Here is a 27,438-nt window from a genome sequence, read left to right on the forward strand (position 1 = left end):
TTACTATACCCTTTTTCCTTTTTAGTGTGTTTGTCATTTTTGGACCGGGGTTCTCCTCTACTGAACGCAATGATATTTTTTTTCATTTCAAAAGGTTCGGGAACTTGAGAGGCAAAAAGGAATCCTAATATATCCTAGTTTCCAAGTCAAAAGATGAGCAGATTCCACCTACTCGAAAGAAATTGACTTTATTTATAAAGTTTCCTTTTCCCACACAAGCTCCCCGCACACCTCTGTGATTCTACCACTCTCCTAAAAAAGGGACACACATTTACATCCCGCTAACTAACTAGTTTGCAAACTCAAACATGTGCAAAGGTCTGATGTTCGGCATCATTCCCCTGATAAGGGGGGAGGGGGGGAGGGAATGCCTTTGACACGATTGCAAGTACAATGAACAACTTTTTTTAAAACCACCCGCTCGCGGCCGCCTCACAGAACGGCAACAGCAACAAAAAAAAATAATATCCAGAACATCCTCGGCACCAATTCAGCCTCCCTGCTCCCTACCACCTCTACACTGGAAGTTGAGCCACGGTCACGGAGCTTCCGAAGGTTTAAACCCTGAGACCCAACAGCATTAACACCCTTGTTCTGGGTGGAGTGGCACAGCTGCTAGCTCCTGAAAAGTCTCCGTGTGTAGTCCACCTGGGGGGTCATATTCCCGCAGCTAAATCTTATTTCGAACCGAGTCTTGAAACGTGCCAGTAGGGCCGGCCCCGTGAATGAAACGAGCGTGACCGGTTTAGAGCAGAAATCCCGGCGGACGCCAGCTTTCATTTGAATCACATACACGGAGGCTGCGAGTCCGCCTCCCCGAGCTGCAGGACCCAGGAGCCTCCTAGCACGAATGCCTATCTGAAAAGGCTGGAGGGGCAACTCGCCCGGGCTCGGACACAACGGCAGGGTCTGGTTCGTATCATCCCCTCCGCCTCTCACCCCCCTCGCTCCCCACTCCTGCTTCCCCGCATGAGTTACTGACCCCAAATGGTGCTCTTCATCCGAGCGTGGTCTGGGTCGGCCCCTATAGTCCTTGCCCCTTTGCAGCCTTCACTCCCGGAGCCGAAAGTGTCAATCTTGCGGGGAAGCCAACCGGAAAAAGGTTTCTTCTGGTAAAAATATCAGCGAAAACCACCTCTGATTCATTGCTGCCATTTTGAAAGTCTTGTACAAAAAAAAAGGGCCAATTACACAATGTTAAAATTCCCCACTTTTCTGCCGCTGCTGTTAACGCCGATCCACTCGCTGCGATGACTGACTGTTCTGGCTGGAAAGCCCCTTAAGTCAATATCACTTCCTCTGGCTGTGGAAATCCCCTACTCTATAAACAATATTACACCCAGCGCAGAGTGATCAACAGCTCTTTGATCAGCCTGCGATGTGCTTTAAAGAGATAGAAACGCTACAGAATGTGGCGTTTACGTGGACGGCCCCATTGCTTCTGCCTGTTAGACATTGATACTATTGTGTGGGGAGACGCATCGTAATTGCCAAATATGGCCTTGAAGTATTTCGCATTTGATTAACGCTGCTCCAGTTAAATTGAGAAATCGTGGGCTGTTAAAAAGGGGGGAAAAAACACTGGTGCTGACATCATGTCAAGCAATTCAAAAAGCAATTTGTACTGATGGGGGGACTTCACTGGAATTGAGTTGGTTTGCATTGTGTGACGACATCGGGCCAATTAAATCATGCGAATGCCACCATTGGATGCTGTGTGACTACACTAACTCAAAACGAGCCTCCCTCGAATTAGAATATTTAGCTCCAATTTTCATTCCAAATAAAAATACGGTGACATCATTTAAATTTGTTCAGCGTGAGAACTAGACTTTAAACTACCCAAATACAAAATACTGCAGTTGCTGGAAGTATTCAAGTCAGGCAGCATGTGTGTAGTCAGAGTTAACATGTCAGGTTGACGTACTTTCAATACAGCCGAAGAAAGGTCAAGTAGCTTCAGGACATCTTTGTCCCTGTTGTTATTATTATACCCACTTTTTACTTGTGTTTACAGCAATTCCCTTTTAATCTTCAGACTCTGGTCCAGGCAAAGTAATCAGATGAAGGCATTGGAACATTCAAGTATGTTCTACATTTGAGTGGTATGGATGGTTTTCAGCAAGGGATAAGTTGATAATGCTACGTCATTACAAGTCCCCAACCTCTTCACCAACACACAGTGTTCTTACCATCCCTATCTGTCACTCCAATGTACTATCACTGCATTCCATCTGTCTCCATCCTTTTGCAACTTCCACCCCTGATAAATATTGCTTCTTCACTGGTGACCTTTTGTGAAAGTCGCTTCCTTCATGCACAATTGGGAACTGTGCCAAATCAGCATACTCTGAAATTCTTGCTTAAGCCTACGAGCTCTTCACCTCCCTCTGTATTTTAAGTCCTGCCAAGATTTTTGTCTCCTTAAGCCTGTTTTGGATCATTCCTCCTCATACACTTCCCAAAAGCTTGGAACATATTTTCTGCATTGCAATCAATATATAAATGTAAATTCTTGTGCTAATTACAGATGGTGTACAAAATGAAACTGACGCTGGGGGATTCAGAAAGTGTCCAGTGGAATGGGGAAAGGTTAGGAGAATTGGAAATTCTCTAGAATCTTTACTCTAAATTACAACATGTGTCAGTACAGAAAAGGCCTGGTTGCAACACCTATCCGCTGCTGTCAATAAACCATTACTTGCTTGCTTGGTGTTTGCACATAATGACTATTTGGGCAAACTACCATAGGAAGCAGATGCTAACAAGCTGTTCTTTAAAATCAGTCTCTGCAGAAATGCCCAACAATGCAAGAAAATAGAAACCGAAGGAGGATACCTGGCTCTTCAAGCCTGCACCAACATTTCATTAGACAATAGCTGATATATGCTGTCAGGAGGGCAACAGTTATTTGAGTTACGCACACACAAAATGCTGGAGGAACTCAGCAGGCCAGACAGCATCTATGGGAAAGAGTACAGTCAAAGTTTCAGGCCCAGTCCCCTTGGCAGGACCCAGGTTGCTGCCTGGCCTGCTGAGTTCCTCCAGTATTTTGTGTGTGTTGCTTGGATTTCCAGCATCTGCGGACTCTCTTTTGTTAGTTATTTGAGTTACTGTCTTAATGCATTACAACAGTGGTGTGCAGAAGAGCATCTCCTAATGCATAACCTGGTGAACCATAAACCATGGGCTACAGCAGCCGAAAAGCATCCACTCGGTAACCACTATGTTAGGTAGAGGAAATACTAATAAAGTTGCCACCAAGTGTGTGTTCCTTTCTTTGTCATTCTCCTACTAGTGAAAACATTTCAACATCTACACTGTCATGCCCCCTTGGTGTGTGTTTGATTAAGGTCACTTCTCATTTTTCTAAACTCCAAAGAATACAGGAGCAAATTGTTTATATTTTCTTGATAGAACAACCCTTTTATACCAGAAATTAGCCTGGTGAACCTCCTTTCAATTGTCCCGAGTGCTACATGCCTTTTTCGGTAAGGGGGCCAAAACTGTGATAATATTCCAGGTATGGCATTTTCCAACGCCATGTATAACTGTCATTAAGCCTTTCTATTCTTAAATTCCAACCCCTTTGTAATAAAGGCCAACATGCCATTTGCCTACTTAACTATTTGCTGGCTCTGCATACTAACTTTTAATTATTCATGCACCAAAACATCCAGATCCCTATGAACTTCACTCATTTGCACCGCAGCCTTTCTCCATTTAAAGCAGGCATTCCCGCCTGGGGTTCCACAGACCCCCGGGTAAGTAAGACTGTAAGATATAGGCGCAGAAGTAGGCCATTCAACCCGTTGAGTCTGCTCTGCCATTCAACCATGGGCTGATCCAATTCTTCCAGTCATCCCCACTTCCCTGACTTCTCCCCATACCCTTTGATGCCCTGGTTAATCAACAGCCTATCTATCGCTGCCTTAAATACACCAAATGACTTGGCCTCCACAGCCACTCGTGGCAACAAATTCAACAAATTGACCACCCTCTTACTAAAGTAATTTCTCCGCATCTCTGTTCTAAATGGATGTCGTTCAATCCTGAAGTCATGCCCTCTTGTCCTAGACTCCCCTACCATGGGAAATAACTTTGTCAAATGGTAGCACTCCATGGCATATAAAAGGCTGGGAGCCTCTGATTTAGAGGATAATATGCCTTTTGATTTGTCCCCTTACAGAAGTGCATGACCTAACATGTTCCCCACAGGAACACAGGAAAGGGTCTCAGGAAAAACACAGGAAAAAAAATAGACAAAACAAATATGAGGTAAAATAAATGTGGAGGAAGATGAGCAAAAGAAGAATTAAGGGGATAAAATTAAAAATCAGTCGAAAATAAACCTTAAAATAGGAGGTTGCTAGTCACCACATTACAGGAAGGATGTGGCAGCTTTAGAAAGAGTGCAGAAGAGAATCACCAGGAAAGCTTTATTTAGAAGGGAAGACTAGAATTATTCTCACTGGAATATAGGAGTCTAATTGACGTTAATAAGTTGAAGTTGTCTCCTTGAAGTTATTAAGATTCTGAGGAATATAGATACAGTAGGGCAGATAAAGTATTTTTCTAAGAATTGTTGGTCTAATACTAAAGGGCCTAGATAAGGCACAGATTCACTTGCACCTCCTCCAACATAATCTATTGCATTTAGTGCTTACAGTGTGGTCTCTTCGACATGGTCACTGAGCATAGATTAGATGACTATATCACTCAGAATCATCGGAGGTGCTCTGAGTTTCATAGATACGCACTTTAGCAAAGTGGTCAAATCAAAGGTACAGGCATTAAATGGATGGTGACCAATAGGAAAGAAAAAGGGAGTAAGCAAACAGTGCAAGGTTACCTTGTGGCTATTCCCTTCAAAAATAAGTATATTGTTTTGGAAACGTATGGGGGGTGGCAGGGGAGGGTGTACTGCTCATGAGAAGGCAGCAGTAGACTGTTCAGTGGAACCAGAAATGCCTTTGCCTTTCGGTGGGGAATAGCGAATGCAGGAAGAGCTGTAGCAAAAGGGGACCCAATGGTTTGGGGGTGGGACTCTGCGCGTTCCTGTTAGCATGAAGCACAAGGCTGGCAGGAGTAGGGAACCCTGGATGGCGAGGGTTATTGGTGCCCTGGCCAAGAAACAGAAGGCATGACTCAGGTACAGGCAGCTAATCCCTGAAGGAGTATTTATTATTTTGTCACAACCGAGAGAAAATCCAAGTAGCACATACAAAATGCTGGAAGAACTCAGCAGGCCAGGCATCATCTATGGAAAAGAGGGCGGTCAACATTTCGAGCTGAGACCCTTCAGCAGGATCTGTTTTGTTTGTTTTCCATTTTGTATTTGCACTGTTTGTTATCTTTTACACACTGATTGTCCATACTGTCGGGGGTTGTCTTTCTTTGATTCTATCGTGTTTCTTGTATTTACTGTGAATGCCCACAAGAAAATGAATCTCAGTGTTGTGTGTGGTGTCGTATATGTACTTTGTTAATAAATTTACTTTGGACTTTGATTATAGAGGGTGTAGATGTGCACTCAAGAAGGAAATCGGGAAGGGAAAATTCTGCCATGAAATAACTTTGGCAGAGAAGAGTAAGGAAAATCCAAAGAGATTTAAGGATATTAAGGGTAAAAGAGTATCTAGAGAGAGAATAGGGTCCCTCAAAGGGACAACCTTGTATGGAGCAGTAAGATATGAGCAAGATCCTTAATAAAAATTTCTTCTCTTTTTACTGTGGAAAAAAAACCATGAAGACTTCGTAACTAATAAAAGTGGATGGGATTGTCTTGGGAATACTCTACATAACAGAAGAGGATGCAAAAGGTATAAAGGTAAATAAATCTGCAGGGACTGACCAGCTTTATCCAAGAATACTGTGGGATGGTAGAGAAGACCTGGCTGAGATATGTTAGCCATGGACAAATGAAGGAGTTTTTTGATGAACTATGAAAGTTCGTGAGGGTAGAGCAGTAGATCATAAACATGAGAAAGTCTGCAGATGCCGGGAATCCAAGGCAGCACACACAAAATGCTGGAGGAACTCTGCAATTCAGGCAGCATCTGTGGAAATGAATAAACAGTCGATGTTTTGGGCCAAGACCCTTCTTTAAGACAGAGAAAAAAGGTGGAGATGCCAGAACAACAAGGTGGAGTGAAGGAAAGGAAGCTCGCTGGAATGTGACAGCTAAAGCCATGCGAGCGGACAAGGTCAAGGGCTGGAGAAGAATGATTGGAGAGAAGAGTGGACCATAGGAGAAAGGGAAGGAGGAAGAGACCTGGGGGAAGTTATAGGCAGGCGAGAGGAAGTAAAAGGTCAAAATAAAGGAAGGGGGGATCTTGTTTACTGGAAGGAGAATTCAATATTCATGCCATCTCATTGGAGGATACACAGACAGAAATAAGTGTTGCTCCTCTACTCTGAAGGGGCCTCATCTTAGCACAAGAGCAGGCCATGGACCAACACATTGGAATGGGAATGAGGCAGGAAGATGGAATGAGCAGATATATGGGAAATGGAGGAGATGCAGGGGAGAGAAACCCCATTCTTTATAGGAAGAGGATTTCTCTGATGTCCTGGAATGGAAAACCACATCCTGGGAACAGACGCAGTGAAGGTGAAGAAACTGAGAAAAGGGAATAGCATTTTTACAGAAGTTAGGGTGGGAAGAAGTATAATCAAGATAACCAGGGGTATCAGTAAGGTTATAAAAGACGTCAGTTGATAATTTGTCTCTAGAGATGGGGACAGAGAACAAGAAAGGAGAGGGAGAGGTGTTAGAGTTGGACCATATGAATTTAAGGGCAGGGTGGAGGTTAGAGGCAAAGCTGATAAAGTTGACGAGCTCAGCATGCATGTATAAATCAGCACCAATGTGAACATTAACGTAGCGAAGGAAGAGTTGGTGATTATAACTGGGAAAGACTTTAAACATGGACTATTTTACGTAGCCAAAGAAGAGGCAGGCATAGCTGGGGCCCATGCAAGTGACAATGGCTACCCCTCGAGTTTGGAGACAGTGGGAGGCTGTAGATATGATTTAATGGACTTCAGTAAGGCCTTTGATAAGGTTCTACGTAGTCAGCTGCCTGGAAGGTTAGATCACATTGAATACAGGGAGAGCTGACTCATTGGAAACAGATTTTGTGTAATGGTAGAAAGCAGAGGATGATGGTCAAAGATTGTTTCTTTGACTATTGGCCCATGTCTAGTGGTGTGCAAGAGGGTTTGGTGCTGGACCCATCATTGTTTGTCATCTATGTCAATGATTTGGATAAAAATGTACAATTAGTATGGTTAGGAAGTTTACAGAAGACATTAAAGTAGATGGGTGACAATGAAGATGGTAATCGAAAATTACAGAGTGATCTTGGCCAGCTGATTAATTGACTGGTGAATACCAAATGGAATTTAATTTGAATAAGTGATACTGAAAATCTGTACCAACTGGCTGGAATATTCAAGGACATCTTCAACATGTCACTGCAACAATTGGAGGTTCCCACCTGCTTCAAAGGGGCATCAATTATACCAGTGCCCAAGGAGAGCAGGGTGAGCTGCCTCAATAACTATTGCCCAGTTGCATCACATCTACTGTGATTGAAGATCTTTCAGAGGTTGGTCATGGCTAGAACTAATACCTTCCGATCATGGAAGCGGACCCACAGCAACTTGCCTGTCACCATGTCACTTGTACGGTGTAAGTAATTTCACTGCCTTTCCACTCTGCTTTGAAACATCTGGACAATAGCAAAACTCTTGACAGGCTGATGTTTATAAATTACAGCTCCGCATTCAGTACTAATCAGCAAACTTCAAAACCATGGCCTCTGTACCTCCCTTTGCACTGTATTCTCGAGTTCCTTATCAGGAGACCACAGTCAGGATGCAGATCAGTTACAACACCTCCTCCTCACTACAAACCTCAGGGGTGTCCGTTCAGCCTGCTGCTCTGCTGTTTCTACTCTCATGGCTAGGAACAGTTCAAACACCATCTATAAATTTGCTGACACCGCTGTTGTTGGCTGAATCCTAAATAAGGAGGCATACAGGAGTGAGAAATATTGGCTAGTTGAATGGTGTCGCAACAACAACCTTGCACTCAGCAGCAGTAAGACCAGGAAAATGATTGTAGCATTCAGGAAGGGAAAGTCGAGAGAACACACGTCAGTCCTGATTGAATGGTCAGTGGTGGAAAGTATCAGAGCTTCAAGTTCCTGGGAGCCAACATCTCACTTATTGCCATTTTTTTTTTTGCTGTACTTCTGCCACAACACAAGAAATTTCACAACATAAGCCACTGATAATAAATGTAATTTGGAATCCGATTTTAATTCTAAGCATGAGGTTTTGCATTTTGGAAAGTTAGATCTGAGTAGTGAACGGCAAGCCCCTGGGGAGAGCTGCAGGACAGAAAGACCTCGGAATACAACTGCATGGTTCACTGAAGCAGAGTCGCAGGTGAGGAAGGTCTTTGACACGTTGGCCTTCATGAACCAGACTACTGAGACAACATTGCAGTTGTACAGGGTGCCAGTGAGGCCGCATTTAGAGCATTGTGTTCAGTTTTGTTTGCCCTGCTGTAGGAAGGAAGTTATTAAACTGAAAGGAGTGCATAAAAGATTTACAAGGATACTGCCAGGACTTGAGGAACTGTGTAGCAGGGAGAGATTGGTCGGGCTGGCACTTTATTCCTTGCAGGATAGGAGACTGAAGGAAGATCTATAGAGGAGTATAAAATCATAAGGGGCACAGATAGGATGAATGCACTCAGTCAAGGTTGGCGAATCAAGGGCATAGGTTTAAGGTAAGAGGGGAAGATTAGATAGGAATGTGAGGAGCAACTTTTTTTTTACACAAAGGGTGGTATCTATGTGGAATCAGCTGTCAGGGGAAATGCTTAAGGCAGGTAGTGGAGTACAGTGTGGAGCAGCCCATCCCAGCCCTCTGAGCTGCACCACCCCAGCAAACCCCAACAAAACCCAGTTAACCCTAACCTAATCACGGGACAACTTACAACGACCAGTTAACCTACCCGGTACACCTTTGGGCTGTTGGGAGGAAAGTGGAGTACCTGGAGAAAACCCACACATTCCACAGGGAGGACGTACAGAGACTCCTTACAGAACAGCGCTGGAATTGAACTCAAAACTCCAGAAGGTCCCTAGCTGTAATAGCTTCATGCTAAATGCTACGTGAAACCCAGTGATCGCCTTTAAAAGACAACTGGACAGGTACACGCAGAGGACAGATTTAGGAGATTATGGGTCAAACACTGGCAGATAGAAAAAGAATCCAGGGAAACTGCCCGTTTCTCCAGGTAACCCCGACAAAGATGGCAGAGTTTGTCATTGAAATGTTGGTTAAAATCAATACCAGTATCTGGCTGGAAATTCATCACTGGCAGGTAGGACTACCTTGGATGGGGCATCTTGGTCAGCATTGACCAGATGAACTGTAGGGCCTACTTTCATGCCATCTGACTCCATGACCATTTTGCAGAGCACTTGCACTCCACCCACAGTGAAATCCTGAGCTTCCAGTTACAGGTCGTCTCAATCACCCACACACAAAGCCATGTTGATTATCCCTAATCAGTCCCTGTCTATACAAATACTTACATCTCAGGTGCCTTCGAATACCTTCCAATAACTTTCCCATTGCTACTAGACTATAATTTCCTGGCTTATTTTTTAGAACATTTCTTAAACTACAGAACAACATTAGCTATCCTCCAATCCTCGGACACCTCTCCTGTGGCTAAGGATGGGTTAAATATCTCTGCTGGGTCCCCTGCAATTTCTGTACCAGCCTCCCACAGGGTCCAAGGGAACACCTTGTCAGGCCCTAGGGTTTTATGCACCCTAATTTGCCTAGAAGTGACTGAACAAGATGGCGGTAGTGAACAACGTGACCAACAGCAATGTCCTGCACAGTCTGCAAAACTACTTCCCCTTTCAATTATGATTCCAATAAGCTGCGTGCAGATGGAACCTGTTATTTAAATTTTGATGGTGTGTTTTTGGACTGATGGGGTGACGTGGTACTTTGCTGTCTATGAGGGAGATGTTGAGGTTGGGAGTGCAGTGTGCTGTCTGGAGGTGGGGCATCAACCATGGTGGACTCCATTGTGTCTCTCTGACAGAGTCGACAAAGGTGTGAGTGGAGGACAGGTGGGTGGTCAGAGCTGTCTGCTTGTCTTTCAACATTCTTCCTATCCCTCTTCTTAGCTGCTGTCGGAGGAAAGTGCAGGAGCCTTGGGTTCCACACTGCAAGAATTGATCAGCAAGGCTCATGGCTGAGCATTCATTTTGTGGGACCTTGAGCTTCAGCCTGCATGTGTTTCTGGATTCTGGTTACTCTTCTGTTTTTGAACAGTTTGATCGGAGAGATGGGTGCGGACTGAGGTGCTTGAGCGAAGACGGGCTCTGCGACCCACAGTCAGCTAGCGGCACTAAAATGAGTCAAACATGATGCTCTGGACTCCTGGTTTGATGTTGATAATCGTTTGCTTTTTGCCATTTGTGCAATTCGTTCTTTTTTCATGCATTGGGTGCTTGATGGAACCCTAGGAATGGGTTCCATGGTATCTTTTGAAACGTAGAAAACATACAGCACAATACAGGCCCTTCGGCCCACAAAGTTGTGCCGAACATGTCCTTACCTTAGAAATTACTAGGCTTACCCATAGCCCTCTATTCTTCTGAGCTCCATGTACCTATCCAGGAGTCTCTTAAAAGACCCTATCGTATCCACCTCCACCACTGTCACCGGCAGCCCATTCCACACACTCACCACTCTCTGCATAAAAAACTTACCCCTGACATCTCCTCTATGCCTACTCCCCAGCTCCTTAAACCAGTGTCCTCTTGTGGCAGCCATTTCAGCCCTGGGAAAAAGCCTCTGACTATCCACACAATCAATGCCTCTCATCATCTTGTACACCTCTATCATGTCACCTCTCATCCTCCGTTGCTCCAAGAATAGGCTGAGTTTACTCAACCTATTCTCATACAGCATGCTCCCCAATACAGGCGACATCCTTGTAAATCTCCTCTGCACCCTTTCTATAGCTTCCACAACCTTCCTGTAGTGAGGCAACCAGAACTGAGCACAGTACTCCAAGTGGGGTCTGACCAGGGTCCTATATAGCTGCAACATTACCTCTTGTCCCCTAAATTCAATTCCATGATTGATGAAGGCCAATATGCCGTATGCCTTCTTAACCACAGAGTCAACCTGTGCAGCTGCTTTGAGCGTCCTGTGGACTCTGACCCCAAGATCCCTCTGATCCTCCACAATGCCAAGAGTCTTACCATTAATACTATATTCATGCCATCATATTTGACCTACCAAAATGAACCACTTCACGTTTATCTGGGTTGAACTCCATCTGCCACTTCTCAGCCCAGGTTTGCATCCTACTAAAGTCCCGCTGTAACCACTGACAGCCCTCCACACTATCCACAACACCTCCAACCTTTATGTCATCAGCAAACTTACTAACCCATCCCTCCACTTCCTCATCCAGGTCATTTACAAAAATAACAAAGTGTAAGTGTACCAGAGCAGATCCCTGAGGCACCCCACTGGTGACCGACCTCCATTCAGAATATGACCCATCTACAACCACTCTTTGCCTTCTGTGGGCAAGCCAGTTCTGGATCCACAAAGCAACATCCCCTTGGATCCCATGCGTCCTTACTTTCTCAATAAGCCTTGCATTGGGTACCTTATCAAATGCCTTGCTGAAATCCATATACACTACATCTACTGCTCTTCCTTCATCAATGTGTTTAGTCACATCCTCAAAAAATTCAATTAGGCTCATAAGGCACAATCTGCCCTTGACAAAGCCATGCTGACTATTCCTAATCATATTATACCTCTCCAATTGTTCATAAATCCTGCCTCTCAGGATCTTCTCCATCAACTTACCAACCACTGAGGTAAAACTCACTGGTCTATGATTTCCTGGGCTATCTCTACTCCCTTTCTTGAATAAAGGAACAACATCCGCAACCCTCCAATCCTCTGGAACCTCTCCATTGATGATGCAAAGATCATTGCCAGAAGGTCAGCAATCTCCTCCCTTGCCTCCCACAGTAGCCTAGCGTACATTTCATCCAGTCCCACCGACTTATCCAACTTGAGACCTTCCAAAAGCTCCAGCACATACTCTTTCTTAATATCTACATGCTCAAGCTTTTCAGTCTGCTGCAAGTCATCACTACAATCATCAAGATCCTTTTCTATAGTGAATACAGTATTCATTAACTACCTGTGCTATTTCCTCCAGTTCCATACACACTTTCCCACTGTCACACTTGATAGGCCCTTTTCTTTCACATCTTATCCTTTTGCTCTTCACATACTTGTAGAATGCCTTGGGGTTTTCCTTAATCCTGCCTGCCAAGGCCTTCTCATGGTCCCTTCTGACTCTCTTAAATTCCTTCTTAAGCTCTTTCCTGTTAGCCTTACAATCTTCTAGATCTCTAACATTACCTAGCTGTCTGAACCTTTTGTAAGCTTTTCTTTTCTTCTTGATTAGATTTATTACAGCCTTTGTACACCATGGTTCCTGTACCCTACCATAACCTCCCTGTCTCATTGGAACATACCTTTGCAGAACTCCACACAGATAATCCCCTGAACATTTGCCACACTTCTTCCGTACTTTTGCCTGAGAACATCTGTTTGCAATTTAAGCTTCTAATTTCCTGCCTGATAGCCTCATAATTCCCCTTTCTGCAATTAAACACTTTTCTAACTTGTTTGTTCCTATCTCTCTCCAGTGCTATTGTAAAGGAGACAGAATTATGATCACTATCTCCAAAATGCTCTCCCACTGAGAGATCTGACACCTGACCAGCTTCATTTCCCAATACCAAATCAAGTACAGCCTCTCCTCTTGTAGGCTTTTCTACATATTTTGTCAAGAAACTTTCCTGAACACACCTAACAAACTCCACCCATCTAAACCCCTTGCTTTAGGGAGATGCCAATCGATACTTGGGAAATTAAGATCTCCCATCACGACAACTCTGTTATTATTACACCTTTCCAGGATCTGTTTCCCTATCTGCTCCTCGATATCGCTGTTTCTATTGAGCAGCCTATAAAAAACACCCAGTAAAGTTATTGATAATAACTCTAGATCTAGATTCGAAAGATCTCTGCCTAATCAGAAATCTGTAATGGGAACAAACTGCCGCTGTAAGAATAGATGGAGAAGTGAGTCAGTTTACGAAAATCAAGAGAGGCATTGGACAAGGGTGTGTTTTCTCTCTTGATTTGTTTAATGTATACAGTGAAACAATATTACAAAAAAATAAGAGACATCTTGGGTATCAAAGTTGGTGGTGAAAATATCAATAATTTTGGTAATGCAGATGACACTGTTAATTGCAAGTATGGAGGAAGTACTACAAAACTTAATTGATATAGTTGTTGAAGAAAATGCAAAAACAGGTCAATCTATCAATTGCAAAAAGCCAGAGTGTAAGGTGATATCCAAAAAGAAGCAGAATCCCATCTGCAGGCTGAGAATAAATGGGGAAGACATAGAACAGGTACAGAACTTTTGCTACTTAGGAAGCTGGGTGACGTCAAATGGCAGGTGTGACATGGACATCAAAAGAAGAACAGGGATGGCAAAAGACACCTTTACTAGAATGAAGAGAATACTGACCAACACTAAACTAGGCATGACAACCCGCTTCAGAACACTGAAACGATACGTTTATCCAGTTATGTTATATGGCTCGGAATGTTGGACTAGTAACATGAGGAAACGAATTGAAGCAGCAGAGATGTAGTTTTTGAGGAGGATGCAAAGAATTTCATGGATGAAATGAATATCTAACGAGGATGTCATGAACAGAGCAAGCACTGAAAGAGAAATAATGTATGAGATCATGAAAAGGCAACGTAAGCTCATTGAACATGTGATTAGGAAAGAAGAGTTAGAATGCACGGTAATTATGAGAATTGAAGGGAAGAAAGCAAGAGGAAGGCAAAGACAAATGATGATGGAGACAGCAGCCAGAGAACTGGAAATGAATACCAATGAATTGATCCGCTTGATCCGAAACAGGAGTGTGTGGGCCATGGCAGTCAAAGCTCAAACTGGGCACGGCACCTGATGATGATGATGAAAGTTATTGACCCCTCCTGTTCCTAACCTCCACCAACAGAGACTCTGTAGACAATCCCTCCATGGCATCCACCTTTTCTACAGCCGTGACACTCTCTCTGATCAACGGTGCCACGCCCCAACTCTTTTGCATCCCCCCACCCCCGTCCTTTCTGAAACATTTAAAACCCAGTACTTGAAGTAACCATTCCTGTCTCTGATCCATCCAAGTCTCTGAAGTGGCCACCACAACATATCTCCAAGTACTGATCCATGCTCTAAGCTCATCCACTTTGTTGACAAATCTCCTTGTGTAAGACACATCTCAAACCTTCGGTCTGAGCATGTCCCTTCTCTATCACCTGTCTATCCTCCTTCTTGCTCTGTCTACAAGCTTTCTCTATTTGTGAGCCAACCTCCTCTTCCCCAGTCTCTTCAGTTCAGTTGCCACCCCCCAACAATTCTAGTTTAAACTCTCCCCAGAAGCCTTAGCAAACCTCCCTGCCAGGATATTGGTCTCCCTGGTATTCAAGTGCAACCCATCCTTTTTGTGCAGGTCACACCTGCCCCAAAAGAGGTACCAATGATCCAGAAATCTGAATCTCTATCCCCTGCTCCAATCCCTCAGCTACGCATTTATACTCCACCTCATCGTATTCCTATTCTCACTCTTGCGTGGCACAGGCAGTAATCCTGAGATTACTACCTTTGCAGTCCTGCTTCTCAACTTCCTTCCTAACTCCCTGTAGTCTTTTTTCAGGACCTCTTCCCTTTTCCTGCCTATGTCATTGGTATCAATATGTACCATGACTTCTGGCTGTTCTCCCTCCCACCGCAGGATATCTTGGACGTGATCAGAAACATTAGGGTACCCTAATCAGAAACCCTGGCACCTGGGAGGCAAACTACCATCCGAGTTTCTTTCCTGCGTCCACAGAATCGCCTGTCTGACTCTCTAACTATAGAGCCCCCGATAACATTGTCATACCTTTCTTATTCCTCAGTTCTACCTGTAAAGCATCACTCTTTCCAGTCTGTCCCAACAGAGCACTGCTGTGACATATGCCACCTCTCCCTCTTTAATCAATCCCGCTCTATCACGTCTGAAACAACGCAGTACCAGAACACTGAACTGCTGATCCTGCCCCACCTGCAATCAAGTCTCACAAAAGGCTACAATGTCATAATTCCACATGCTGATCTGAGCCCTGAATGCATCCACCTTTCCAACAATATTTCTTGCATGGAGATGTGTGCACCTTGCTCGACCTTTCAATTCCTGACTTTGTATGTAGTCTTAACAACATCTTTTCAATAACCACTCTATTACCTGTTTTGGCAGTCTGGTTCCTATCCCCCTGCAACTCTGGTTTTAAATTCCAACCCCCTGCCCCACCCCCCGTGTAGCATTAACTAGCAATATTTCCCAGTAGAATATTATTTCCTTTCCAACTCAGGTACAAACCATCCCTTCTGTACAGGTCCCACCTTCCCCGGAAGAGAGCCCAATGACCCAAAAATCTGAAGCCCTTCTTCCTGCACCATCTCCTTAGCCACTGGTTAATCTGTATGATCTTCTTATTTCTGGTCTCACTAGCATGTGGCACGGGTATCCATCTGGAGATCAAAGTGCAAAGGTACTGTATGATTAACCTGGTCTCCCAACATCATCTCATTTAGATTTTAAGATTTAGAGATACAACATGGTAACAGTCATTTCCAACTCACAGGGCCCACACTATCCAATTACGCCCACGTGATGAATTAACCTACTTACCTGTAGGTTAGTTGATCACATTGAATGTGGCAGAAAAATGGAGCACCCACAGTCATGGAGGGAACATGTACATTCCTTACAGAGAACAGCTTGGGTCACTGGCACTGTAACCACTACACTGCACATCTTCCTTTCTGAAGGCAAATCCTACACAAAGAGAACCAGATGATCTTTTTCAATTCTTTCCAACTTCCTGTAAAAAGTTCATCCTCAGAGATCATGTTACGTCCCATCATCAATCCTCACACACTTCCATACTTAGAGACTCGAGGGTTTCATCTTTGTACTTTCCCAACAACAGCACAGTTGTCATTGCACTGACGTGATTTGTCCACGTAGGATCAGCTTCTATAACACAAGCTGACAAGAGCTCCAGTTCTCTGCTACTGACATTAACCCCACAACCATCACTTTGTGACTGGATTGCTTGTCTGGTATCAAGTCATTAATGAAGCAGCCCTCATGTAAATAAAACCGTGACACCCAAAAATGGCTACAACCTTACTCCTGACTTTATTCTTTCCCCTGGCCATTTCAGTTAGATGAACTCAATAATATACAATATTATTTAATTCTAAAATAATCTTCAAATTTTAAGTTAACACACCCATATTGCTATTTACACCCACCTCTACAATATTGCAGTCTTCTGTCCCAAGCTCACTCCCAACGTTCTTTTGTTATAAGTTTAGCTTGTCTGTTCTATTTTCCAGTCAACCATGCTTCTATCAACATACATCCTGACTCATCGAAATTCAATAAGCCACATCCTGCCTCACTCTAAATTCTGCTTGCTCAGAGCTTGCCCCATCCTCATCCTTACGTGAATGTATCAGTATCCCATTTGCAGTTCTGAACTGAAAAAGGCACATAATGTCGCACTATCAATCAGTGGCAGGCCAGGAAATTGGGAATTTTTAAAAACCCACTTAAATAACTAAACAAATGATGACAAGGGAAAATAATTAAACTAGCAAATAGATTTTTAAAAAAACAGGCAGGAAGAGCTTCGACAGGTGGATAGAATGAAAATGAGGCAGCAAGTTAATAATGTGAAATAAGTTAAAGACAAAGATTCCAAATAATAAAACATCATTAAAGATACACCAATAATAGACAATCAAGGTAGAGCAGTAACTAACTTGGAATCCCCAAAATTGACTCTGCATCCTTCGGCATCAGGTTAAAAACAGACAGGGAGACTTCCTCTAAATTTCTCTGGAATAATACGGTCATACAACATACAAATAGTCATATGGCCCATTCACTCACTCATCCTTCCACATCTATTGCCCAGCATTTGTTCCATAGCCCTTCATGCCTAAGAGACACATGTGTTCATCAGGAAACCTCTTAAATGCTGTTAGACACCCTGCTTCAACCACATTCCAGCTGCTTACCAATCTCTGTGAGAGAAAGGTCTTCCCAATATCCCCTCTAAATCTCTTCTTTGCCCTAACATTATGTTCTCTAGATTTATCTAGCTCTGATATGGGGAAAGGTTTCTTGCAGTCTAACCTATTTATCTATACCTTCAACTTTATATACCATAATCGCATTCCCTCCTAACCTCCTTCACTACAGGAAGAATAGATGTAGACTATCCAGCTGCTCCTCACAACTAAATTGCTCCATCCTAAGTGAATCTCCTCTGCACCTCTCTAGGATTACCACATCCTTTCTATACCTTAGGGACCAGAACTGCATTCACTGTAGGTCTGACCAAAGTTTTATAAAGTTGGATCAGAACCTCATTACTTCTATATTCAATGCCCCAATATATCGTATGTCAATTACCTATATACCATCCTAACCACATTATACACCCGTACAGTCATCTGCAATAAACTTGTTCTCCAAGGACCCAGTATTCCCTAAGACCCATGGTGTATGTCCTACTGCATTAGTGTTCACAAAATGTATCACCTTACATTTTTTGGGATTGAATTATATCTGCCACGTTTGAGCCATCTCACCAACACCTTGATATCTCTCTTCAGCTAAGATACCTTCCACACTATTGTCAGTTCTTCCAACCTCCTGTCAAGTATGCACTTACTGATCTCATCTCCCACATCTCATGAACTAGTCACAGGCATACCATCTTATCTATTATCAGACCAGTTTTGGATCCAGTTTGCCAACACTGTTGATTCTTAGGGCCCTAACCTTTTGAACCAGTCTCCTACATGAGACTTTGACAAGGGCTTTTCCAAAACCCAGAGAGTTTACATTTACTACCCTGCTCTCTTTGATACACTTTGTTACTTCATTCAAATCATTCAGACATGTTGGCTGTCTTTGATTAGGCACTTACTTTCCAAGGAATCATTATCCTTCTCCCACAGAATATTTTCCAGTACCTTCCTTATCACTGATATTAGGCCCACAGGTTTATAGTTACCAGACTTGTTCCTCTCGTCATTCTTGGAAAAGACACATTGCCTGATCGAGTGGTATTTCACTTGATGTTAGTGAAGGTTTGAAAACATTAACCAGAGTTTCAGGAATCTCTTCTCTTGCCTTTGGTAGTACCCTGTGATAAATCCCAACTTGCCCCAAAGGATGTATCCACCTTTAAACCCACCAACACCTCTTTATTTATGGAAAACTGCTCTAGACTTTCCCCAACCTTTTTGCTGAATTCTCAACTACGAAGGTTGCTTCCTTTGTGAACATTTATGAGAAATTTTCATTCAGGACCTCATCTATACTTTTTGGCTCCATGTATAGATAGCCTGTTCTCTCTGGTTGTCCCTGGTTATTCTTTTCTCTTTAATATACTCAGAAAACATTTTTGAATTTACCTTAATACTGTCTGATGTGATCTTTCATTATCCCTCTTAGTTTTCCTAATTGCCTTTTTAAGTAATTTTTTTTACACTTTTTGCACTCATGACAGACATTCCCCATCATTAGTTCCCTATTCCTATCAGATACTTCCCTTTTTTCTTTTTATCCAGCCCTCAATATCCGGAGTTTCCTCTTCTTGTAACTCCTGTCTTTCACCCTGACAGGAACACCTTGGTCTTGAAATCCAGTCATTTCTCCTTTGAAAATTTCTTGCAGTAAGAATGTAGACTTATTAACAAGCAGGTGCTCACAATATTGGCCTTCTCTTAGTTTAGGGTATTCATTATTTTTTCCATAATGACTTTTAAAATGCATTCTATGGCCACTTTATTAGGTACACCTGCTCATTCATGAAAATATCTAATCAGCTAATCATGTAGTAAATCAGTGCATAAAAGCATGTAGACATGATCACAAGGTTTATTTGTTGTTCAAAGCAAAATTCAGAATGGGAAAGACTTGTGATCCAAAATCTCTCTTGATGACCATATCTACCTATGATTTCATGTTCAAGGAATATTCCCAGATCCCTTTGTCTACCACACTCCTTGGTGCCCTAACATTCACTGTGCAAGTCCCATGTACAACACCTTACACTTATCTACATTAAATTCCACCTACCATTTTCCCAGCTGATCCAGATCATACTGCAAATGTTGATAGGTTTACTTGCTGTGCATTACAACCCCAGCCTTGGTGCCAACCACAAATGTGATGATCTATATCATTAATAGAGAAGATGAACAATAATGGACCCAGCACTCGTCACAAGCCTCCAATCAATTGGAGAATATTCCTTCATGCTCCTGACTTAGAGTCATAGAGTAATACAGCAATGAAATAAGCCAGTTGGCCCAATTCATCCATGCTGACCATGGTACCAAGCAAACTAGTTCCATTTGCCAGCATTTGGCCCATATCCACCTAAACCCATGTACTTATCCATTGTACCTGCTTCAACCACATTCTCTAGGAGCTCATCCCAGATACTCACCACCACCTGTGTAAAAAAGTTGCTCCTCAGATCCCTACTAAATTTTTCACTGTAAACCAATATGTGCTCTAGATTTATTTCCTCTTCCCTGAGGGAGTGGGGGGAAACTATGCCCATTCACCCATTCTCTACCCATCATGATTTTGTACATCTCAGTAAGACCACCCTTTCATCTCCTACATTCCAAGAAATGAACTCCCATTTTGCCCAACATCTCACTATTACCCAGGACCTCAAGTCCTGGCAGCATCCTCATAAATCTCCTCTGGACCCTTTCCAGTTTAATGACATCTTTCCTCTATTGAACCAAAATTGAAGACAAAACTCCATGTAAGGCCTGACCAATGTCCTGGGTAACTGCAAGATAACCTCTCAACTCCTATACGCAATACCCTGACTGAAGGCCAGCACGTCAAATACTGCTTTCAGCAGCCTTTCTACTTGTGACATTGCTGAAGTGAACTATGTAGACCTGGTCTTCATAGTCTAATGAGCCTGACCATTGACTGTATGCTGAGTTCTACTCAGGTTCGACTTCCCGAAATGCAATACTTCACACTTATCCAAACTGAAAGTTGTTTGCCAGTCTGTGGCCCATTTACCTAATTGATCACGAACCCTTGTAACTTTCGATAATCTGCTCCATTGTGTACAATAGTACCCATTTTGGTATCATCCACAAACTTATTAACCATGTATTATTTTATTCACATAGAAATAGTTTCTATAAATAATGAATAAAAGTCGCAGTATTAACCGTGGCACACCACTAGCAACAGGCCTTCAGTACAAGAAACAACCTTTCACCATCACTCTCTTCTACCTACCATTGAGCTAATTACAAATTCAATTTGCAGTATTTTCCTGGATCCCATGCAATTTAACCTTCCGTATGAGTCTGTTTTGTGGGACTTTGTCAAACTATTTCAGTAGTTACAACAAAGGCATTTACCAAACAATGACCTTGGTCTGAGCTTTGTAGTTGGTGAAAAAGCCTTCAGGTGTCAGAAGATGAAATCATAGTAGAAAACCCAATTACAACTGGGTATTAAATACATTTTAAAATATTTTAATTTAGGTGTTTTTCACCAGCAAGACTCAAAATAATTTAAAATTCTGATGTTTTTATAAATTAATTTTGGGCTGTGTTGTTCAAATTCTTATTCTACCTGAAGCAGTATATTCAACTGGAGAACTGATTTGAAAAACTGCTTCATATGACAATGCAACTTTTTTTTTACAGCATTGAGATTATTCAGATATATTACTCAATATAAATTTGGATGAAACAGTAGTACTTGTGTTTGGGAGATTGGTAGAGAACTTAAAATACATTATATTTCAAATGGCACTTTTCAGTAGTTCCTTGGGTCTGCAGAGCCAATATGCAGAGAAGATGTTTCCGATTGTGGGAGAATCCAGGACCAGAGGGTACAGCCTCAGAATAGAAGGATGCCCCTTTAGAATAGAAATGAGGAGGAATTCATTGCCATAGAAGGCTGTGGAGGCCAAGTCATTAGGTACATTTAAATTGGAGTTTGATAGTTTTGTGATTAATAAGGACATTATAGGTTACGAGCAAAGGCAGAAGAATCGGGTTGAGAGGGAAAATAAATCAGCCATGATGTGGTGAAGAAGTCTTAAATGGCTGAACCTCCTAATTCTATTCCGATCTCTTATGGTCTTAATACACAAGAAACATTTGAAAATGTACTGAAAATATGGCCCAATTTATTTTATTTTCTTTATTTTCTGAATGATAATCATTTACAAAATGGAAGACTGATCACAGCAGCAATGGAATCAGACATTTAGGGTTTGAAAGTCACAGAGTACTTATCTGAAATAGGTGGCAACAACCAATCCAATTTCAAATACTTAATATGACTATTTAAAACAGCAAGACATTTTAATTTCAAAATACAAAATATACACAAAGGAAGAAACTGTACCAAAAATATTTACTTTCATGGTATTATTTAGAAAAGCAAACCAAAGAAATACTTGCAACTTGTGTGACCCTCTAGGGTGACACACCATTTTCATTGCTCAAGAGGCTTCAAAAGGTACAATTAACGTCAGAGAAATAGATACAATTTAAATCCTGAAATTCTTTTTCTTCACAAACATCCTTGAAAACAGGGGAGTGCCCCAAAGAATGAATGACAATTAAAAGTTAGAACCCCAAAGCCCCCCTCAACTGTTTGCGTTAGCAACAGCAAAGCAATGACCCCTCCCCACCAGCAAAGAGGCATCAGCACCCACCCCCCCAGCGAGTACTCAAGCATGAAACAAAGCATCAATAAAGACACAGACTTGCAGTTACCCCAAAGACTACTCGTTCACCCGGAATTCGACATACCACAGACTCTCTCTCTCCCTCATAAGGGAAAAAGAGGTGTACCTGTTTCACGGTGAGAGGGGAGACATAACAAAACAACTCGCTGATTTATGGTATTAAAAGAACTTGGGTCCCTGGGTGCACAGCCAGCTCACTGCTTTCAATCAACCGTGTACTCCCACGATGCAACAGATGGCAGCACTGGCCTCGAATCAGCCTGACTCCAGAGCCATGAAAATCCGGCACCCTGAAAGCACGCCAGTCTTCCAGGCTGTGTCCCTGGCATATTGAAGAGCAGCAGGTCATGAGGCCCTGAGAGAGGGTCTTATCTCCACAAAGAACTGAAGTCAACATATAACTCCAGGTCAGGGTCTTCAAAAGAACCTTGAAAGGGGCAAAAAAAGAGAGATATCAAAGATAGAAATAAAGCTGAATCTGAAGATGCAACCAAAGAAGTCACTGTTAGGTGCCATTGTCCTCCTGAGTGCACTACCAAACTCTGCCCATCCATGGTGGTAGAAAGAGCCCATACTGTGGTCCTTCCTTACAGAGGCGGCTTAGCTCTGGCTGCTCAAGCTTCAGTGATCTCTCGGCATGTGCTCCTATGGCCTACGCCATTCTGCAGCATTCCGTTACACTGTGCTGGAAGACTGAAGAGTTTCAGGCAGAACAAAGCATGCCTTTCACTGAGATGACGACCTTCCGGCAGCACTTGATGTCTGCTTCAGTACGTGTCTCCAGGAACAGGTCATAGAGCCAAAAGTCCTCAATTGGTCAGCTTCCGAGGTGAATTGGCACATAGACCTTAGATACATCACCACATACACTTCGTAGATCCAGAAGTGGGTGACAGTTCCTTTCCCACTGTAGCCACCCCAAGGGCAGCATATATTAGTGAGCTATGTCATTAGTACAGGGAGGGTCCCCCTCACTGCCAGCCATGCAAGGTCTTGGAGCTTGTTAGTGAGGTCTGTTGATGAGGTGCTCTGTCATGTGGTTTGGACCATTTTCTCAGGGAAACACCCCATTTTCCCCCACTCGCTGGGAAAATGGAGACACCTCTTTCTCCCATATTAGGGAGAGAGAGCGCGCCTGTGGTATGTTGAATACCGGGTGAAACGCGAGGTCTTTGGGATAACTGCAAGTCTGTGTCTTTACTGTTGCTTTGCTCACGCTTGAGTGCCGATGATTTTTTTTTTGCCGGTGGGGGGGGAGGGGGGAGTTGTTGCTTGCTGCCACTTACGAGCAGGAGGGAGAAGAGCTGGGGGGGGGCAGACTTTGGGTTTCTAGCATTTAATTGTCATTCATTATTTGGGGCACTTCTTTGTTTTCACAGATGGTTGTGAAGAAAAAGCATTTCAGGATGTATATTGTATAAATTTCTCTGACATTAAATTGTACCTTTGAACTTTTCAACTATATCCCTCAGTGTCCCTGTTTCACAGTATCTGAAGGACATCCTGTGCTGACAACTGCCTGATGGACTTGTGGTCAAAGCTGTTTACTTGGAAGAAGACTTCTACAAAGGACAGGCAATAGGGCAAACCTAGAAACTGACCACTAAAAATGAGGGCGGAGAAATAATAATGGGGGACAGGGAGATAGGAGGTGAACTAAATGAATATTTTGCATCAGTCTTCACTGTGGAAGACACTAGTAGTATGCTAGGTGTTGAAGGGTGTGAGGGAAGAGAAGTTACTATTACAAGGAAGAAGGTGCTCAAAATGTTGAAATACCTAAGGGTACTTAAGTCACCCAGGCCAGAAGAACTGTACCCTAGAGTTCTGAAAGTGGTAACGATGGAGATTGTGGAGGCACAAGTAATGAGTTTTCAAAAATCATTGGACACTGGCATAGAGCCAGAGGACTGGAAAATTACAAGTGTCACTCCACTCTTCAAGAAAGGAGGAAGGCAGCAGAAAGGAAATTATAGACCAGTTAGCCTGACCTCAGTGGTTGGGAAGATGTTGGAGTCAATTGTTAAGGATGAGACTATGGAGTACTTGATGACATGGGACAAGATAGGACAAAGTCAGCATGGTTTCCTTAAGGAAAAATCTTTCCTGACAAACCTGTTGGAATTCTTTGAGGAGATTACAAGTAGGATAGATAAAGGGGTTGCACTGGATGTTGTATATTTGATCTTCCAGAAGGCCTTTGACAAGATGTCACATGAGGCTGCTTACCAAGTTAAGAGCCCATTGTACTACAGGAAAGTTACTGGTATGGTTAAAGCATTGGCTGATTGCTATGAGGCAGTGAGTGGAGGGGAAAAAAAGGATCCTTTTCTTGTTGGCTGCCAGTAATTAGTGGTGTTCCGCAGGGGTCAGTGTGAGACAGCTTCATTTTATGCTGTATATCAGTGATTTGATGGTGGAATGGGTGGTTTTATTGCTAAGTTTGCAGATGATACAAAGATTGGAGGAGGGGCAGGTAGTGTTGAGGAAACAGGTAGGATGCAGAAGGACTTAGACAGATTAGGAGAATGGGCATGAAAATGGCAAATGAAATACAATATTGGAAAATGCATGATCATACACTTTGGTAGAAGACATAAATGTGCAGACCATTTTCTAAGTGGGAGAAAATGCAAAAATCTGAGATGCAAAGGGACTTGGAAGTCTTTGTGCAGAACAACCTAAAGGTTAATTTGCTGGTAGAGTCAAATGCAATGTTAGAATTCATTTCAGGTGGTCTAGAACACAAGACCCAGGATGTGATGCTGAAGCTTGAGTATTGTGAACAGTTTTGGGCTCCTCATCTAAGATGTACTGGCAATGGAGAGGGTTCAGTGGAGGTTCACAAGGATGATTCCTGGAATGAAAGGGTTATCATACAAGGAATGCTTAATAGCTCTGGGTCTGTGCTCACTGGAATTTAGGAGGGGGAGAATGTTGAAATGACTAGACAGAGTAGATGTGCTGGGGGAGTCTAGGACAAGAGAGCACAGCTTTAGGACAAAGGGGTGTCCATTTAAAACAGAGATGCAAAGAAATTTCTTTCCCCAGAAGGTGGTGAACTTATGGAATTTATTACCACAGGTAGCCAAGGAAGCCAGGTCATTGGGTGTAGTTAAGGCAGAGCTCAATAGGTTCTTGATTGGACACAACATCAAAGATTATGGGGAGAAGGCCAAGGTGTGGGACGGAGGAGAGGGAAAAAAAGGATCAGCCGTGAATGAATGGCCCAATTCTTCTATGTCTTATGGTCTGAGCACCAAACTGATTGGGACGATTTGTGGTACACAGCAGGCCTTTTTTCCGTAATGCCAGGGATAGGTAGAACTTTAGTATCCGGACACTTGTAGACCATGCATTTTGGATCCATACAGCATGCAATACAGCTGCATTCAAAGGTGGTCAGCAGGACAATTGTAAATTTCTTGTTCCAGTCTCCGGGAACTTGTGCGTTATCCTTTATTGCACTTGCTCCATTTTGAATTGCCAGCACCGTTCCCCTAAGCTGTGGAGGTGTGCAGCTGCTCTGTGACTGAAATGCTCCCTTGCACACAGCTTTTGTTGATGTGTAACTGGAACTTTCCTTCACATAATGTTTTATTAAAATGCATGTTTTCATGCCATGTAAAAGATTCCAGCTCAGAGCAATGGTTGGTCCGTGCAGCTGTCTGGGAAACCTGTGCTGAGAATAATTGTGGCAGAGGCGTTGCTACTGATCCTTACTGATTGGAACCTGTTAGTCAGGAAATGGAGTTAGAGGGAAGTGTTGACTCCCAGGTCTTTAAGTTTGGGATTACAGTATTGAAGGTGGAGCTGTGGTCTATCAACAATAAAGTTACAGGTACCTTTGCTGTCCATATGTTCCCAAAATAAGTGTAGGGCCAGGGAGGTGGCATCCACTGTAGATCTGGTTTAGTGGTAGGTGAATTGCAATGGGCCATCTGGATTGGTGGCTGAGTCTTTGAACATGGACCAGTCTACTGGCTCAAAGCTGTCATGTAGCAGTTCATCCATTTTATCAGACCAGCACTGCAGGACCCTGTGCTAGATCAGCTTCTGTTTGTCTGCAGGGAGAAGAGCAGAGCCTGGACTCACTAACGAGTGGGTGGTGGGAGGTGGGGGTTGGGGGAGAAAGGAGGGCACTCAATAGCATCTTTGATGGTTGTACGGCAATGAGTGGGGGTTTTTGAGCCTCTGGGGGGCAGGAGACGTGCTGGTAGTATTTTGGTAACTACATCCTCAAGAGTGATTGTCTAGTTGAAGTCACTGGTGATTAAAAGGACCGTGTTTCAAGGCTGTTGATAATTTTTAGTGCATGCAGGCTTCATGCCCGTCTGGTTTGGGGGGCAGACTGCCTTTAGTACAGCTGAAATAAAGTCCTGTGAGAGACAGTATGGGCAACACTCCACCTTCAGATATTCCAAGCTGGGTGAACAGAAACTTGGACAGTCAGTAGATGTTCTTTACTTGGATGCTCATGCCTTGGACAAGGTACTGCAGATGAGGCTGCTAAACAAAATAAGAGCCCATGATTTTACAGGAAAAATACTAGCATGGACAGAAGTTTGGCTGACTGGCAGAAAGGAAAGGGGGAATGTTCTGGTGTGCTGCCAGTGACTAGAGGTGTTCTGTAGAGGCTGGTGTTGAATCCACTACCTTTCACAGTATGTGTTAATGATCTGGATGACAGAATTAATAGCTTTGTGGCCAAGTTTGCAGGTGATACAAATATAGGTGGAGGGACAGGCAGTGTTGAAGTAATGTGAAGAACTTGGACAGATTAGGAGAATGGGCAAAGAAGGAATAAAAGCAAAGACTATTTTCTAAACAGGGGCCCAAATCAGAACTCAAGGGGTGCAAAGGGACTTGGGAGTCCTAGTGCATGATTCCCTGATGGTTAACTTGCAGGTTAAGCAAGAAAGATAAATACAGTATACAAGAATTTAAAAGTAAGGACGTAATGTGGGGGCTTTACAAGGCTTTGGGGGTCAGGCCAAATCTGGAGTATTATGAGCATTCAATGGCACATATTTTTGAAAGGATGTGCTGGCATTAGAGATGGTTCACAAGAATTAACCTGGGAATGAAAAGGTTAATATGTGTCCAGCCCTGTACTCATTGGAGTTGAGAATGAGTGAGGATCTCATGGAAACCTACCAGATATTGAAAGGCCTAGAATGGATGTGGAAAGGTTGCTTCCAATAATGAGAGAGTCTAGGACCAAGGGGAATAGCCTCAGAATAAGACATCCCTTTGAAGATGAGCAGCAATTTCTTTAGCCAGGAAGTTCTTAATCTATTGTATTCATTGGCACAGCTGGTTGTGGTGGCCATGTCATTGTGTATACTTAAAGCAGAGATTGTTAAGTTATTGATTAGTAAGGGT

At 43.0% G+C, this 27,438-nt stretch overlaps 1 protein-coding gene and 1 long non-coding RNA gene across 4 annotated transcripts in view; one reads left to right on the forward strand and one right to left on the reverse strand.

Annotated features, from left to right (window-relative positions):
- The window catches only part of traf3 (TNF receptor-associated factor 3), a 79,768-nt gene extending 77,726 nt beyond the window's left edge, over positions 1-2,042 (reverse strand). Inside the window, exon 1 of one of the 3 annotated variants that reach the window (XM_059958857.1) lies at positions 983-2,042. The gene's annotated coding sequence lies outside the window, so the exon portion shown is untranslated. Of the gene's footprint in view, positions 1-648; positions 786-982 lie in introns of those variants that run through there. The other 2 variants (XM_059958842.1, XM_059958848.1) reach the window with 2 other exon arrangements.
- Positions 793-27,438, forward strand: part of LOC132386595 (uncharacterized) — a 41,493-nt gene continuing 14,847 nt past the window's right edge. Inside the window, exons 1-3 of the long non-coding RNA XR_009509601.1 lie at positions 793-912; positions 2,039-2,105; positions 5,753-5,830. This is a non-coding gene — a long non-coding RNA (uncharacterized LOC132386595). The remainder of the gene's footprint in view (positions 913-2,038; positions 2,106-5,752; positions 5,831-27,438) is intronic.

The sequence above is a fragment of the Hypanus sabinus genome, chromosome 2 (genome assembly GCF_030144855.1).
Source record: "Hypanus sabinus isolate sHypSab1 chromosome 2, sHypSab1.hap1, whole genome shotgun sequence".
NCBI lineage: Eukaryota > Metazoa > Chordata > Chondrichthyes > Myliobatiformes > Dasyatidae > Hypanus > Hypanus sabinus.